The sequence below is a fragment of the Bos indicus x Bos taurus genome, chromosome 25 (genome assembly GCF_003369695.1).
Source record: "Bos indicus x Bos taurus breed Angus x Brahman F1 hybrid chromosome 25, Bos_hybrid_MaternalHap_v2.0, whole genome shotgun sequence".
NCBI classification, from domain to species: Eukaryota; Metazoa; Chordata; class Mammalia; order Artiodactyla; family Bovidae; genus Bos; species Bos indicus x Bos taurus.
Window position 1 is genome coordinate 14,604,865 of NC_040100.1, and position 18,208 is coordinate 14,623,072.

An 18,208-nucleotide genomic window follows, 5' to 3' on the forward strand; every position below is an offset into this window, starting at 1 on the left:
TGAAGTGCTGCTTCTGATTTACTATCTAGGAGGGTGGGATGGGGGGCGGACTGGGGTGCTGTCAGGCCTTCCACTTGGCCTTTGTCAATACTCCAAGGCAGTTCCAATATCCCCCCTCATTTAGTTCACCATCATTGTGATCAAGATTGGAGGAACCTTCCCAGCAATGTCATAGGATTGAGTCCAGATCTCCTTTCCAGAACATTATGCCCTGATCCCAGACCAGTAGCCTCACTCTCTCTCAATAAACCCTCCCTATCTAGCTTTACCTCCACACTTTGGTCTCACAGACTTAACTCTGCTCTTTCACACGCTCACCCTTTCTGTCAGGACACATGCGGTGGCTCCTGCAACGCTCCACGATTGAGCTCTTCGCTCACAGCGGTGCTTGTACTTCCCTGCGCATCCTGTGCCGAGACCTGACCCAGTTATTGGTCTGGGGCCAGAGGGGAGGAGGCTTGCGATCTAGAGGACGTCCTGTGAGGCAGCCTCCTCAGGTGAGATCCTTTTTCTTAAACCAAGTTGTTTATGTATTTGTCTGCTCTGGGTCTTAGTTGTAGCATGTGGGATCTAGTTCCCTGACCAGGGATGGAACTCTGTTCTCCCACACTGGGAGCGTGGAGTCTTGGCCACTGGACCAGCAGGGAACTCCCCTCAGGTGAGATCATCATCTGTGGTTTCTGTCAAGAGAGGGCTACTCTCCAGGCAGGTAGGGCTTCTTTAACTGGTTAGAGGATTCAGGTAAAGCTGGGGTTCAAGAGGTTCAGGTTCAACCACCCAAAGGTCCACATCTCATGTCTCAGCTCTCAGTCCTTCCCTATGAGCCTCATAGGACTCACATCATAAGCTCTGGCGGCTTATGGTTCAATGCCGGGCCCAGTTTTCAGTGCAGTCTTCCTACAACTACAGGAGATGAAGGTCTCTGTCAACAGTGCCAAGTAGGCCTTGAGGCTTCACTGGGCCCTCAATTGCTACTTGGCTGGAGATAGCCTGTCATTCTTTTTCTTGAAGTGTCTCTGGGAACTTAGCAAACCCAGTCAGCTTAAAATTACAGTCCTTAAAATTAACCTTACTCATATTTCATTCCAGTTCTATGGCCTGGCCTATTATTTCCCCTTCCACCTGTAGCTTATCTCAATTCATAACAGGTAATCTTAGTGATTCCAGTGTTAGGGCACCTCAGGAGCTACGCCCTCCACTCACTGGAGTGACGGCAGGGCCCTTGTTGCTGAATGACTGCAAAGGTTGTCTTGTTCCAGAATCCTGTTCCAAGGGCTGACTTCCCAGAACCACTTCCAGTTGGGTTTTCTTGAAAGCAGAGCTGAAGACAAAGGCCTATTGTTACTATTATTATTTTGGCCACCCTATGAAGCATGTAGAATCTCAGTTCTTCAACTAGGGATGGAACCCACACCCTGTGTAGTGGAAGGGCTGAGTCTTCCCCACTGGACCAGCAGAGAAGCCCCAGGACAAAAGCCGATTCCATGGAGGCACTGATTTGGAAAATGTGCCCTGAAGTATGGTAGCAGGAAGAGGAAAACAGAGAAGAACGAAAAGGTAATATCAAAGTGCATAAACAAGGTCACACCTTGATTGTACATAATGTCTCCCAGATTTCCATCCTATTGCAGGAAAGGCTGAAACACTTATGCAATGGTTCCTATCTCTCTTTGAATGGTGATGTCTCTAGATTATTAACAATGATTTCACTTCTACTTCTCAGCTTTACTAAAGAGGCAGAATTGAGCTATTCAGAGCCAGTAGGTGGTAAGCCTGTTTTCAGGGGTTTCAGTTCAGTTCAGTCGCTCAGTTGTGTCCGACTCTTTGTGACCCCATGGACCACAGCTTCCAGGCCTTCCTGTCCATCACCAACTGCTGGAGATTACCAAAACTCATGTCCATTGGGTTGGTGATGCCATCCAACCATCTCATCCTCTGTCATCCCCTTCTCCTCCTGCCTTCAATCTTTCCCAGCATCAGGGTCTTTTCAAATGAGTCCACATCAGGTGGCCAAAGTATTGGAGTTTCAGCTTCAACATCAGTCCTTCCAATGAACACTCAGGACGGATCTCCTTTAAGATGGACTGGTTAGATCTCCTTGGAGTCCAAGGGACTATCAAGAGTCTTCTCCAACACCACAGTTCAAAAACATCAATTCTTCAGCGCTCAGCTTTCTTTATAGTCCAACTCTCACATCCATACACGATTACTGGAAGAACCATAGCCTTGACTAGACAGACCTTTGTTGGCAAAGTAATGTCTCTATTTTTTCATATGCTGTCTAGGTTCATCAATACATTCCTTCCAAGGAGTAAGCGTCTTTTAATTTTCATGGCTGCAGTCGCCATCTGCATCTCCAAGTCAGTTCTGATTTGGAGCCCAGAGAAATAAAGTCAGCCACTGTTTAGACTGTTTCCCCATCTGTTCACCATGAAGTGATGGGACTGGATGCCATGATATTAGTTTTCTGAACGTTAAGCTTTAAGCCAACTTTCTCACTCTCCTCTTTTACTTTCATTAAGAGGCTCTTTAGTTCTTCTTAGCTTCCTGCCATAAGGGTGGTGTCATCTGCATATCTGAGGTTACTGCTATTTCTCATGGCAGTCTTGATTCCAGCTCGTGCTTCATCCAGCCCAGCATTTCTCATGATGTACTCTGCATATAAGTTAAATAAGCAGGGTGACAACATGCAGCCTTGATGTACTCCTTTTCCTATTTGGAACCAGTCTGTTGTTCCATGTCCAGTTCTAACTGTTGCTTCCTGACCTGCATACAAGTTTCTCAAGAGGCAGGTCAGATGGTCTGATAGTCCCATCTCTTTCAGAGTTTTCCAGTTTGTTGTGATCCACACAGTCAAAGGCTTTGGCATAGTCAATAAAGCAGAAATAAGATGTTTTTCTGGAATCTCTTGCTTTTTCGATGATCCAGCGGATGTTGGCAATTCGATCTCTGGTCCTCTATGCCTTTTCTAAAACCTGGTTGAACATGTGGAAGTTCACAGTTCATGTATTTCTGAGGCATTGCTTGGAAAATTTTGAGCATTACTTTACTGGTGTGTGAGATGAGTGCAATTGTGCGGTAGTTTTAGCATTCTTTGGCATTGCCTTTCTTTGGGACTGGAATGAAAACTGACCTTTTCCAGTCCTGAGCCCACTGCTCAGTTTCTGAAAATTGCTGGCATACTGAGTGCAGCGCTTTCACAGCATCATCTTTTAGGATGTGAAATAGCTCAACTGGAATTTCATCACCTCCACTAGCTTTGTTCGTAGTGATGCTTCCTAAGGCCCACTTGACTTCATGTTCCAGGATGTCGGCTCTAGGTGAGTGATCACATGGATTGGTCACTGGTAATTGCGTTTTCAGGGAACTCAGCTTAGACTGAAATCAGAGGTTACCAAAGAGGGTGGGACATGGGCCACCAGAGGCATCTGCTATACCATGTGATCAACTGCTCACATGAGGACCTTAGAAGGGCTCTAGCTAGTGAGGTGCCCAACAGCGTAAGCTTTGAGCTTCAGGCTTTAATCTGCCTTTGTGGAGGAACTCACATTTGTCCTGGAGGGAATGGCTGAGGCAGTGAGCTCTCCACACAGGGTGTATCCTCCTTCCCTGGTTCCCCGCTACTTGGAGTTCCAGCGTCTCTCTCAGGCACATCCTGCCTGCTCCTCTGGCTCTCCAGTATTCTATGCGTGAACTGAAAGGCAACTGGGGAGCACCAGTCTTGCCGTGGGCTTCACTGGGATCTTGCTGAGATTTAAGGCTGGTTCTCTTGTCAGTTGTCTTGTTAGATAAACTAGAGTGAGGGAGAAAACCTGGAGTTAGCAATTTGTAGACAGGAAGCAATGCCGGGGAGGGGAGGTGGGGAGAGGCGGCCTTAGTTACCTGTCAAGGAAGAATCCCTCCCTCACGGCCATTTCAGATTTTTCAATAGTTCACCGGAGAGCCGATGAATTAGCCATCTGCTGGCCAATGCAGGCAAGTCCTCTGACAGATCTTTAAAGGAAAGGTTTGGGAACTTCCCTGGTGGTCTGGTGGCTAAGACTTCATGCTCCCAATGCAGGGGGTGTGGGTTTGATCCCCAGTAAAGGACGAAGATCCCACATGCCACAACTAAGGCCTGGCACAAAGAAACAAACAAATAAATATGAAAATATAAGTAAGTAGAGGAAAGTTTCAGAAGAAAAGCAGGAATTACAGAGCAGTGCCCATGACAGACAGAACTCAGCAATTTCCCTGCATTTGTTAGCTTGGTCTCCCTTTCTCCGTGTATAGACGCATCCTTAGGATAGAAAGAGTCTGTGTGCCCACCTTCGCAAGCAGCAAAGAGGAAGCTGGTTTCATTCCCACCAGGGTTGGTGGCTGTGGGGGCGAAGATTCTCCCAAGGGGGAAGTGGGTGGTGGCAGCAACTGAGGAAGAGAAAAGGGGACACAGAAGTGGAGAGGTTCCAGAAGAAAAGCTACAGAATGGTGGGCGATCCCTGACAACAGTCAGGGTGTGGTTTTAGAATAGCTTTCAGGCTGAAAAACTGGGGGAGGAGAGCTCAATTCAGAAATATTGGGAGGATGGGGATTTCCCTGGCAGTTCCGTGGTTAAGACTCTGCAGGGGGGAGTCTTAATGCAGGGGGCACAGGTTCGATCCTAGGTTGGGGAACTAAGATACCACATGCAACCAGGTGCAACCTAAAAAAAAAAAAAGGGGGGGAGGGGGTGGGGAAGATAGAGAAAAACAGAGCTTGAATCTGGTAAAAGAGCAAATTTAGAGTAAATGGGGACGATGAAAATTAGAGGAGATGGTAGGCTGGGAGGAATCTCAGAAGTCTTGGGGAAGAGAAAATGAAAAGAACCTAGAACATGATCCAGAAAATGAGTCACCACGGGTAATGGAAAGGTAGATAAAGTCAAGGTGGTCACAGAACAAAGGCCCAGGATGGGAAGGCCACTGATAGGGACAGGAGGTATGATGGAGAGGGGACCTGAGCCAAGGACCAAATTGCTCAGTGAATCTGAGGCCTGTGCATAGGCGGAGGGAATGAACCAGAGGCCAAGAAATGTGAAGATAAAGGTATCTGGGAAAAAAAGAGAATTCCTTCATGATCTCGTGGTTGAGACTCTGCCATTTCACTGTTGAGGGCCTCGGTTCCTTCCCTAGTTGGGGTTCTAAAATTCTACAAGCCACATGGTGTGGCTAAAAAACAGACAAAACTCTGAAATGATCCCTGAAGAATGAGAGTGATGGGGAAGAGGGAAGAGTTAACTAGTCAGGATGGAAGGGCTTCCAGACAGAGGGAAGGTCCTAAGCCAGGGCCCAGAAGCCAGCAGGAGCATGGTGTGTTCTAGAACTCAGAGCCAGGGATCAGGGGGACCAGTCAGACCACAACAGACTATACTAAGGGGTCTGCATTTATTCTCAAGGAGATGGTGACCTGCTCATTCATCCTCTTTGTCCCCTCTACTCATAACATAGGGTGTCTTAGGGCTAATCTTGAGATCTGTTATCCACCTACCCTCCATTCTTCGGTGACCTCATCCATTCTCACTGCTGGCAACTCCCAAAATTTAATCTCCAGATTCAGCTTATGCATGGCTGCAAAATGAAGGGGGAAGGAAACTGGCCAATGGACTTCACCCTTCAGGGTCTGGTTGTCAGAGTCACGTGTTCATAAACTAAGTTTCCTCTGACCATAACAAACATTAGAAAATCAACTTTCAATTAATTAAGTATATACAGGTTGACTCTGAAATGGAAAATCAATTAATTAATTTATAGAAACAGATCAACCTTTACTTATTTGTGCCCATTTGTGAGCTTCAAAACGGTTATTGGTTTCTTTCTTGGTAGTGCTAATGGGAAAGGATCTGCCTGCCAAAGCAGGAGATGCCAAGAGACGAGGGTTTGATCCCTGGGTGAGGAAAACAGGCTTGCATGAAAATGGCAACCCAGTCCAGTATTCTTGTCTGGGAAATCCCATGGATGAGGAGCCTGGTGGGCTACAGCCCATGGGGTCACAAGAGTCGGACATGACTGAGAGACAAACATTGGACATTGGATTTAGTGACTCAATAGCAAGGCAAAAATAGTCTCCATGCCAGAGGAGGGCTCACTGTGGGAACAAGTCCTTGCCTGATGGGGAGTTTTGTCACTGTTTTTTCAGGGCATTCTGCTTTATTGACAGCCTTTTAGCACACTATTTTGTTTGGAAGCACCAGACTTTCCAGAACAAGATGCACCAGCAATGCTAAGGTGGAGCTGATACACTGGGGTGTGAGTTCACAAAATGATGTAACCTCTGTTTAAGGTACTGGCACAGGTTTGTACCCTACAGACACAGGCATTGGAATAAATTCTATTACATATACCTTCCGGAAAAGAAAACAGGGTGTGTGTGTGTATACATATGTATGTATAATGATAAAGTGAAGTGAAAGTTGCTCAGTCGTGTCCGACTCTTTGCAACCCCATGGACTCTACAGTCCATGGAATTCTCCAGGGTAAAATACTGCAGTGGGTAGCCTTTCCCTTTGCAAGGGGATCTTCCCAACCCAGGGATTGATCCCAGGTCTCCTGCATTGCAGGCGGATTCTTTACTAGCTGAGCCACAAGGGAAGCCCATGTATAATGATGAGAGTGCATTCTCAATTACTGAGCTATTCTGTGTAAGAAATTATCCTGCATTATGACTAGGGATCAACAAGCATGAATTATCTGCTTGCAATTGTACTTATCTGTAACTTCTGGCCTCGTTTCTCCTCCACAACCCATATACACCCAGTGACAATGTACCAAGCGGTCATCTCTGGCCCCACACCTGGGCATCAGGGTAGCAGGTAAGCAGGCTGGCACAGTGAGTAGCAGGCACACCCCTGGAAGGCTCCTGACACTGAACCCACTAACGTGAACTTTGCAGGGGCCGTGGAGGGGCACTGGAGGGGGATATAGTGCTGACCAGTGCCCTGCACACCCTGTCTCGGAAGGTGGCTCCACCCCGCAGTTCCAGTGGGGTGAAGTACTGCTTCTGGTTTCCTATCTAGGCGGGTAGGATGGGGGGTGGATTGGGAGCCTCCAGGGCTTCCACTTCGTCTTCGTTAATACTCCAAGGCAGGTCCAACACCCCTCATTTAGTTCACCGCCATTGTGATCAAGATTGGAAGAACCTTCCCAGCAATGTCATAGGATTGAGTCCAGATCTTTCCAGAATGTTATGTCCTGATCCCAGACCAGTAGCCTCACCCTCTCTCAATAAACCCTCCCTATCTAGCTTTACCTCCACACTTTGGTCTCATAGACTGAGCACTGCTCTTTTAGAGGCTCGCCCTTTCAGTCAGGACACATGCAGTGGCTCCTGCAACGCTCCACGATTGAGCTCTTTGCTCACAGTAGTGCTTGTACTTCCCTGCGCATCCTGTGCCGAGACCTGACCCAGTTATTGGTCTGGGCCAGAGGGGAGGAGGCTTGCGATCTAGAGGAGGACGTCCTGTGAGGCAGCCTCCTCAGGTGAGATCCTTTTTCTTAAACCAAGTTGTTTATGTATTTGTCTGCTCTGGGTCTTAGTTGTAGCATGCGGGATCTAGTTCCCTGACCAGGGATGGAACTCTGTTCTCCCACACTGGGAGCGTGGAGTCTTGGCCACTGGACCAGCAGGGAACTCCCCTCAGGTGGGATCTTCACCTGTGGTTTCTGTCAAGGGGAGGCCACTCTCCAGGCAGGTAGGGCTTCTTTAACTGGTTAGAGGATTCAGGTAAAGCTGGGGTTCAAGAGGTTCAGGTTCAACCACCCAAAGGTCCACATCCCACGTCTCAGCTCTCAGTCCTTCCCTATGAGCCTCATAGGACTCACATCATAAGCTCTGGCGGCTTATGGTTCAATGCCGGGCCCAGTTTTCAGTGCAGTCTTCCTACAACTACAGGAGATGAAGGTCTCTGTCAACAGTGCCAAGTAGGCCTTGAGGCTTCACTGGGCCCTCAATTGCTACTTGGCTGGAGATAGCCTGTCATTCTTTTTCTTGAAGTGTCTCTGGGAACTTAGCAAACCCAGTCAGCTTAAAATTACAGTCCTTAAAATTAACCTTACTCACATTTCATTCCAGTTCTATGGCCTGGCCTATTATTTCCCCTTCCACCTGTAGCTTATCTCAATTCATAACAGGTAATCTTAGTGATTCCAGTGTTAGGGCACCTCAGGAGCTACGCCCTCCACTCACTGGAGTGACGTCAGGGCCCTTGTTGCTGAATGACTGCACAGGTTGTCTTGTTCCAGAATCCTGTTCTAAGGGCTCACTTCCCAGAGCCACTTCCAAAGAGGAAAAGTTAAAATTTCACAAAACCTCCTTTGTGCCTCTAGAACTCAGCTTGCCCCTTGCAAAGTCTAGATCACACTGGTCACATAGTCTCAAAAATGGGGACTTGCAATACTAGGAACTGGACCTTATCTCACTCACCCTTGTCCTGCCATTTGCAATCACCCAGAAGGTGATGGCACCCCCATTCCAGTACTCTTGCCTCGAAAATCCCATGGATGGAGGAGCCTGGTGGGCTGCAGTCCATGGGGTCATGTACAGTCGGACATGACTGAGCGACTTCACTCACTTTTCACTTTCATGCATTGGAGAAGGAAATGACAACCCACCCCAGTGTTCTTGCCCGGAGAATCCCAGGGACGGCAGAGCCTGGTGGGCTGCCATCTATGGGGTCGAACAGAGTCGGACACGACTGAAGTGACTTAGCAGCAGCAGTAGCAGCAGCCCCTGTAAACCTGCTTAATCAAGCCTGTCCAGGTCAGGCATCCCTCTTCCCATCTGGACCACTGCTCCTGCGCACCGAAACCCCTTAGTTTAAACCAGCCTGTTAACATCTAGTGTTGCCCACTACAGTCTGTCTATAAACACCCTGTAATCCCTTTGTTCGGGGCTCAGAGCTTGGAGTGTTAACTACTCTGGGCCTGCTGACATAAAAACCTGAGTTCTCCAAACCTCTGAGTGTGGTGCTTGGTTTCTTGAGTACTGGTTTCTGCAACATTTCTGGAGGCCCCAGCAAGACTCCAACCACGCCAGCCCGTTGAGCTGCCAGACTGGTGGCTCTGCCGCGCTGGAGCGAAGGAACCCCGAGATGAAGGAGGAGGCGTGCCACCTGATGGTATTCCGGGTTCTCTTTCAGACCGGCATTCCGATTCTTCATTTGGCCGAGCCCCAGCTGGACTCATTGGAGGGACGGATCAACTCGCCAGGAATGGCCACAGGATAAGGTAAGGCTCTGGGGTCAGTCCCCAGGCAGGAACCTATCCCAACGAGTAGAAGAGGAGACTGAGCACCTCTATGGGCTCCCAGGAAGGGAGCATCAACTAGGGAGATCTGGGGACTTGGGAGGAAGGGAGGCATCATGAATGATAAACTTCTCAGGGCTCCCAAGAAGGGAGCAACAGTAAAGGAACCCTGGGGACTCAGGAGAAGGGAGGAATCATGAATGATAACCTCCTTGGGGCTCCCAGGAAGGGAGCAAGGAAACCTAGGGGACTCAGGAGAAGGAAGGCATTGTGATAGCCTCTGAATGATTTTGAGTGTGTGATTGCTGATTGAATGGAGTGAGAGAAATTTTTTGGAAACTACAAAGCCAATTCTTTTTGCATATACAATAAAAACAACTAACTTGTTAAAAGGCCTGCCCAGGGAAAAGCTTGAAATTAACCCTTTCCGTGTCCTTGAAATACGCAGCCAGCTTTGTCTGAGACCTTAGCCTTGGGAAAATTAGAACTTCAAGCAAAGAAAAAAAAAGGGGGGGGTGTCAAAGAGATATTTTAAATCTCAGACAGAAAACTATAAGATCTCTGTCAATCTGTCTGTCTGGATTTATGTATGTCTCAGTTTATGTCTTTTTTCTGATAATATTGTTGAAGTTGTAAATGAGTGCTAATTTAATTGGCTTAAAGAAAAGTAAGTGTTTATGAATCAAACAATACAATACAAACAATACAAGAAAAATTAACTAAATAAATTTCAGATTCATATGAATTGGAAAATATTCAATATTAAATACCTAGTATTAATGTTTGTTTAATTATCTAATAAGAAAGTAGGATGTATGTTTTTAATAAAGAAGATGTAAAAAATAAAATTGCATTTTATAAAGGGAAAAGAAAGTAGGTCTGACTTACAGGTGGCTGTTATAGAAAGTGATTAAAAAGTTTCTGGAAGATGGAACCTGAAAAAAAAGTTTTGTGCATGGTTAGGACTAAGTTTAAAATAAATTTAGTTAAGTTTACCTAAATGAGTTTGAAGTAAGCTAGTACAAAAATTTAAATTCGGCCTTTCTCTCTAAGAGGACATACTTTCTTCAGATGTTGAACTGCTTTTAAAAACAGATTTAAGGGTTTTTTTTAACCTCTTAATTGATCTGTTCTATATTTACCTTTGAAATCTTTTGTTAACTTTGCCTACAGTGTTAATGCCCTCACAATGAGTTCTCCAAAAAAGAAAAAATTACTTTAGTAAACAAAAATAAATATTATTTAAGATTATGGTACATGTAGACAAAGCTCATTCTGCTTCTACAAAAAATAATCCCTTATGGTTAGACTTTTGCTATCTTGATGTCCTTAAAACATGGTGATAGTCTGCTCTTAGTTCTCTAAAAAAGAAAACATTACGTTTCACTAAATATTAAGTTCTAGTTTTGTTAATTAAGGTCTGTGCTTACTAAGATTCACTTCTGAGATAGTTCCTTGTTATGTTATATTGCTAAAAGGTTTAATTATTAAAAAGGACACTCTTAAGATGGTTTCTAAAGCTTATCTCAGTAACCAGTCTTTGGATAAAGCTCAGATGCTCCATGAGGTACAGGAGATTAACACCTGGCTATAATCATTTAACTCAGACAGATGACCTGGGGAATACCAGGCTGTATACAATGAAAGTTCTTGACCTAAATTCTTGCTTGTGACCTTACTAATAACTGCTAGCTATATTATTTTCTATGTAGCTTGTTTCAGAAGATTATTTCTTACGTTACCAAAGGTGTGACTGAGCCTGTGATAAAATGCTGATATGCAGTTCCATATGAGATCAATAATTGTAATAATGTAACTCTAGATGTGGGAAGAAGCAACAAGAGGAAATATTTTCCTGGACCAAGAGGCTAGTAAGACAGGTATGGTCCAGAGACTTTGCTACTTACAAGGCCTGGCCTAGTGACAACACATTGAGTGGCCTGTCAGTGGAATCTTTTGTTAGACCTGGGAGTGAGCCTTCCCAGCACCGTGGGACACAATGACCTTGAAATGCCCCAAAACATGGTCACATATGTAGCTATGAAGGGGCCCTGCTGACTGGAAGCTGGCCCTTGCCAGCTGCCTCTACAAAGAGTAAATCATGACTACTATAAGATGTTGACCGTCAATACCCCCTTGAAAGGCCTTCAGGGTGGAGACAAAAAATAAGGCACTCTGTGCTCTGGGAAAACCCAGAAAAACAGGCCTTCAGATAGATGTTTTCAGATAAAATTTTTATGAGTCCGAATTCTTGCATCTTCTCATACCTAGAGAAACACTAATGTCTTGAACCAATGTCTGGACCTGGTTCTCCTAGCTAGCGCCTCAGCAGCATTCCTACTTCTATTAATCTTCGAGCCGTGTATCTTTAAATTTCTTGTTAAGTTTGTTTCTCCAAGTAGTAGTAATACGACAAGAATATCCCCCGGCCAACGCCCAGACAATGCTAGAACAACCTGCCTTATTCTGTGGACTCTCTATGGCCTCTGTAAAGGCACCCCAAGGTCCTCAGGCTATTCTCCCTTTGAGATCTTATACGGGAGACCACCCCCAGTGATAAAAAAGCTCAAGGGAGATCACCAACAACTAGCTGACCTGGAGATGTCCCAACACCTCCAGGCCCTGGGAAAGTCTTCCGCCATATTGTCTGAGAAACCTGAGAAAGGACACCCATTCCACTGGGCAACTGGGTTCATCCCTATCAGCCAGGAAATGAGTTATAGGTGTCATCCCTTGGATCCACCACACCAGAGTCAAGAAGGCAGCGGCTTCCTGTAATGAGGACACCTGGAAAGCAGTTCGGGACCCCAAAAACCCCCTCAAGATCTGGTTCCAAAAACAGTGACCCTCACCCTCGAAGGACGCTGACCCCTGCTCTAGTCACTCTGGGAGCTGACTAGTCAATGCACGGCAGAAGCTTGAGGATTCTTCAGCCTTGCTCTAGCCACGCTCCAGCAGCTGGCAGCAGCTGGGAGGTCAATGCACAGCTGAAGCCTGAGGATCCAGCTATCAAAATATCAATGGATTTTCATTGTCAACCCTGGACTGTATCCCTGATTGCTATTATTTCTGTGTTCTTCACTAAAGGACTAGCTTTAGTTGCATCCCAGGACTGGGATTTGGGTCAGAAGCCACAGTTAGCTGTCTGTTATCTCACTGTAGTGGGAAGCCTCATTCTTATTAAAAGTCTCTTATGATCAATTCTCCCTACTAACTAAACTGCTCCACAGTATAGCTGACCCCCCCTTCACGATAGGCTCAGTTGCTATAGCTGTGACAACTCAAAGATGGGGAGAAAACCTTTTGCTAGTGTTCAGTTATCTGTTATGTGCAGGCTGCTTTGCAGCCTTTTGGTGTCCCTTGCTGTAACAGATGGTGCCGCCCCCATCAAGGCCTTTTCTCTGTTTGTGGGACAGATGCTTATGTCTACCTGTCAATTAGATGGGTATCTGCACCTTAGCTTTCCTCACTCCCCAGATGAACACTGTCCCTAACAGCCAGACTCTCACCGTACCTCTGGCAGCACATACATGGTCAAAAACAGCCATCCAGCTTATTGGTCTGGGAATCACGGCTGCGCTAGGTATGGGAATAGGAGGAATTGCTTCATCAACCACCTTTTACCATACACTATTCAAAGACTTCACAGATGACATTGAGAGAGTGGCCAAATCTTCAGTGGCATTCAGTTCAGTTCATCAGTGGCATTACAGAAGCAACTAGATTCCCTGGCTGAGGTGGTTTTACAAAACAGGAGAAGGCTAGACCTACCTAACTGACAGCTGAAAAGGGAAGACTCTGCCTCTTCTTGAATGAAGACTGCTGCTTTTATGTAAACCAATCAGAAATAGACGGGGACAAGGCCCAACAGCGAAGGGAACAAATCATAAAAAGGAGAGCAAAACTAGCTAATTCCTGGGGTAATTGGAGTAATGTCTGGAGCAGGGCGTCGTGACTTCTCCCTTGAACAGGTCCTCTCTTCATGCTCTTTGCGGCGCTCTTGTTTGGCCCTTGTATTCTCAGTGCTATTACCCAGTTCATAACCTCTCAGACTGAATCCATAAAGTTACAAATGGTAACAGTTCAATATAGCCCCCTAAACGATGGGGAGCTCTGAGTGTCCTACCAAAAATATGAGATGACGCTTTCTACAACGAGTGATAGAAAGAAGCATCAAGAGGGGGGAATGAAGAGGAAAAGTTAAAATTTTACATCACGTCCTTCTCCTTCTGCCTCTGTAACTCAGCTTACTCCTTGCAAAGTCTAGATCACGTAGGTCACATAGTCTCAGAAAGTGGGGACTTGCAATACTAGGAACTGGAGTTTATCTCACTCACTCTTGTCTTGATCTTTGCATTTGCCCAGGCCCTGCAAACCTGCTTAATCATGCCTGTCCAGGGCAGGCATCCCCCTTCCCATCTGGATCACTGTTTCTGCACACGCGAAACCCTTTACTTTTAACCAGTCTACTAAGAGTTAGTGTTGCCCACTACAGTCTGTCTCAAAAAACTCTGTAATCCTTTTGTTCAGGGCTCAGAGCTTGGAGTGTTACTCCTCTGGGCCTGCTGGCATAATAAACCTGAGTTCTCCAACTCTCCAGTGTGGTCCTTGGTTTCTCGAGTAATGGTTTCTGCAACACTTCCAGTTGGTTTTTTGAAAGCAGAGCTGAAGACAAAGGCCTATTATTATTATTATTATGGCCACCGTGTGAAGCATGTAGAATCTTAGTTCTTCAACCAGGGATGGAACCCACACCCTGTGTAGTGGAAGGGCTGAGACTTCCTCACTGGACCAGCAGAGAAGCCCCAGGGCAAAGGTTTACTCCACACAGGCACTGATTTGGAAAATGTTCCCAGATATGGTAGCAGGAAGAGGAAGACAGAAAAGAATGAAAAGCTAATATCAAAGTGCATAATCAAGGTCACACCTTGATCGTACATAATGTCCCCATTGCAGGAAAGGCTGAAACACTTATGCAATGGTTCCTATCTCTCTTTGAATGATGATGTCTCTAGATTATTAACACTAATTTCACCTCCACTTCTCAGCTCTATTGAAGAAGCAGAATTGAGCCATTCAGAGCCTGCAGGCAGAGAGCCTTTGTTTTCAGGGGACTGGTCATTGCTAATTGCGTTTTCAGGGAACTCAGCTTGGACAGAAATTAGAGGCTGCCAAAGGGGATGGGAAACGGGGCTCCAGAGGCATCTGTTATAACGTGTGATCAACTGCTCCCATGCCCCTGAGGACCTTAGAAGGGGCTCTAGTTAGTCAGGTGCCCAATGGCTTAAGCTTTGAGCTTCAGGCTTTAATCTGCCTTTCTGAAGGAACTCACGTTTGTCCTGGAGGGAATGGCTGAGGCAGTAGCTCTCCACACAGGGTGTATCCTCCTTCCCTGGTCCCCCGTTACTTGGAGTTCCAGCGTCTCTCTCAGGCACATCCTGCCTGCTCCTCTGGCTCTCCAGTATTCCAAGCGTGAAGTGAAAGGCAACTGGGGAGCACCAGTCCTGCTGTGGGCTTCACTGGGATCTTGCTGAGATTGAAAGCGGTTCAACATCAGTTGTCTTGTTAGATAAACTAGAGTGAGGGGGAAAAGCCTGGAGTTAGCAATTTATAGATAGGAAGCAATGCCCTGGGAGGCGGGTGGGGAAGGGGCCTTAGTTACTGTCAAGGAAGAATCCCTCCTTCCCTCAAGACCATTTCAGATTTTTCAACAGTTCACCAGAGAAAAGATGAATTAGCCATCTGCTGGCCAATGCAGGCAAATCCTTTGACAGATCTTTAAAGGAAAGGTTTCAGGACTTCCTTGGTGGTCTGGTGGCTAAGACTTCATGCTCCCAATGCAGGGGGTGTGGGTTTGATCCCCAGTAAAGGACGAAGATCCCACATGCCACAACTAAGGCCTGGCACAAATAAACAAACAAATAAATATGAAAAAATAAGTAAGTAGAGGAAAGTTTCAGAAGAAAAGCAGCAACTACAGACCAGAGCCCATGAGAGATGGAACTCAGTAACTTCCCTGTGTTGTTAACTTGGTCTCCCCTTTCTCCGTGTGTAGACGCATCCTTAGGACAGAAAGAGTCTGTGTGCCCACCTTTGCAAGCAGCAAAGAGGAAGCTGGTTTCATTCCCGCCAGGGTTGGTGGCTGCGGGGGAGAAGATTCTCCCAAGGGGGAAGTGGGTGGTGGCAGCAACTGAGGAAGAGAAAAGGGGACACAGGAGTGGAGAGATTCCAGAAGAAAAGCTACAGAATGGTGGGCGACCCTTGCAAGAGTCAGGGTGTGCTTTTAGAATAGCTTTCAGCCTGAAAAACTGGGAGAGGAGAGCTAAATTCAGAAAAGTGGCAAGGACAGGGATTTCCCTGGTGGTTCAGTGGTTAAGACTCTCCTTCCAATGCAGGGGGCACAGGTTCGATCCCTGATTGGGGAACTAACATACCACATGCTGCGAGGTTGGACCAAACATTAAAAAAAAAAAAAAAAGGAGGATAGAGAAAAACAGAGTGTGGATCTGGTAAAAGAGCAAATTTAGAGTAAGTGGGGACAATGAAAATCAGAGGAGATGGTAGGCTAGGAGGAATCTCAGAAGTCTTGGGGAAGAGAAAATTAAAAGAACCTAGAACATGATCCAGTAAATGAGTCACCATGGGCAATGGAAAGGTAAATGAAGTCAGGGTGGTCACAGAACAAAGGCCCAGGATGGGAAGGCCACTGATAGGGACAGTAGTTACGATGGAGAGGGGACCCGAGCCAAGGACCAAATTGCTCAGTGAATATGGGGCCTGTGCATATGCGGAGGGAATGAACCAGAGGCCAAGAGATGTGAAGATAAAGGTATTTGGGAAAAAAGAGAATTCCTTCGTGATCTCACTGTTGAGGGCCTCGGTTCCATCCTTGGTTGAGGAACTAAGATTCTACAAGCCACATGGTGTGGCTAAAAACAGACAAACATAAAAAACAAACAAACAAAATTCTGAAATGATCCCTGAAGAATGAGAGTGATGGGGAAGAGGGAAGAGTTAACCAGTCAGGGTGGAAGGGCTTCCAGACAGAGGGAAGATCCTAAGCCAGGGCCCAGAAGCCAGCAGGAGCATGGTGTGTTCTGGAACTCAGAGCCAGGGATCAGGGGGACCAGTCAGACCACAACAGACTATACTAAGGGGTCTGCATTTATCCTCAAGGAGATGGTGACCTGCTCATTCATCCTCTTTGTCCCCTCTACTCATAACATAGGGTGATTAGGGCTAATCTTGGGATCTGTTATCCACCTGCCCTCCGTTCTTTGGTGACCTCATCCATTCTCACTGCTGGCAACTCCCAAAATTTAATCTCCAGATTCAGTTTATGCACAGGTGCAAAATAAAGGGGTAAGGAAACTGGCCAAAGGACTTCACCCCTCAAGGTCTGGTTATTGGGGTCATGCGTACGGAAACCAAGTTTTCTGTGTTCTCTTATGAAACAGTGGAAAATCAACTTTCAACTAAGTATATACATGTTGACTCTCAAATGGAAAATCAATTTATTAATTTATAAAAGCAGATCAACCTTGACTTATTTGTGCCCATTTGTGAGCTTTAAAATGGTTATTGTTTTCTTTCTTGGTGGTGCTAATGGGAAAGAGTATGCCTGCCAAAGCAGGAGGCGCAAGAGACGAGAGTTGATCCCTGAGTCAGGAATATGCACTTGGATGAATATGGCAACCCACTCCAGTATTCTTGACTTGCAAGTCCCATAGAGAGAGGAGCCTGGCAGGCTATAGCCTGTGGGGTTGGAAAGAGGGGCACACGACTGAGCAACAGAGCGCCTGGACACACAGATATACAGAAGCAGATCAACTTATTTGTGCCCACATGCGAGTTTTAAGAAGATCATTGGTTTCTTTCTTTTTTTAATGTGGACCTTTTTTTTTAATTTTGAAGGATTTATTGAATTTGTTACATTATTGCTTCTGTTTTATGTTTTGGTTTTTGGCCTAGAGGCAGGTGGGATACTAGCTCCCTGACCAGGGATCAAACCCACACACCCTGCATTGCAGGGAAAGTCTTATCCATTGGAACTTCAGGCAAGTTCCCACTGTTTTCATTCTGATTATAAAACTAATGTATGTTCATGATAGAAATTTTCAAAAACTCAGAACATATGAAGAAGAAAATGGAAATCACCTGTAGCACTGATAATAACACTTCACATCTATCTACAGCTGTGTGGATTTAATTTTAGCACTACCAGGGTCATACAGTATAAACTTTTGCACCTTTTTCTTATTTTTATATTGTAAGCATTTGGGAGAAAAAAATCTTTAGGCCTTGCCAATTCTTTCAATTTATTTATTTGTACTATCGCGGGATCTACTTTGTTTAGTGTCAAGGTCCAAGCCAGAAGGCTGCTTTGGTGAACATGGAATCAGAGGAAAAATTAATAATTTAAAAATCAAGTAATTGTAGGAACAAATGTATCTAGGCCAGGGTCCTGGTACCATAGACTCCATCTCATTACGTGTACGTCCGTAATGCCAAGGAGCGCAGGGCCCCTGGGTAGGGGCTTGGGGACCAGGGGACTGCTGGTGGACGCCCAGGGTCAAGGCCAAGAGCCGGGGACTGTGGGCCGGAGGGCACTAGGCATACAGGCTTCGCTTGAGCTTACCGCTGTCCCGCAGGCATAAGCGAGTGGAGGTGTCCCCAGCCGGTCTCCTTGAAGAATCGGTGTGTGTGGAGGGGAACCCGGCAGTCTCTCAGGTCCGGTCTGGACGAGCCGCCTTGGGCGCCAGCAGCTGGGGACGCCAGGGAGGAGGAGGGCGGTGACCCCGCGGGTGCGGAGCCTGCGAGCTACGACCTCCGCCCTTCCGGGTCCGGGCTGGCGCTCCGGCTACCGGCGGGCCCTCCGCCGCGCCGCCCTCGGGCAGGAAGGAGGACCGGTCGCGGCGTGAGGGGCGCGGGCCTCGCGGGGAGGGGGTGCC

The 18,208-nt window shown here is 46.5% G+C and overlaps 1 long non-coding RNA gene across 2 annotated transcripts; it reads right to left on the reverse strand.

Annotated features, from left to right (window-relative positions):
* Positions 1 to 3,112: 3,112 nt before the first annotated feature.
* LOC113883818 lies at positions 3,113 to 18,192 on the reverse strand. Of its 2 annotated transcripts, XR_003508747.1 has the most exons (5): positions 17,896 to 18,192; positions 14,590 to 14,831; positions 10,146 to 10,192; positions 8,968 to 9,272; positions 3,113 to 3,793 (listed from the first exon to the last, which is right to left on the reverse strand). It is a non-coding gene; the product is annotated as an uncharacterized LOC113883818 (long non-coding RNA). The 2 variants fall into 2 exon arrangements; XR_003508746.1 differs by lacking the exons at positions 8,968 to 9,272; positions 10,146 to 10,192.
* Between the last annotated feature and the right edge of the window lie 16 nt (positions 18,193 to 18,208).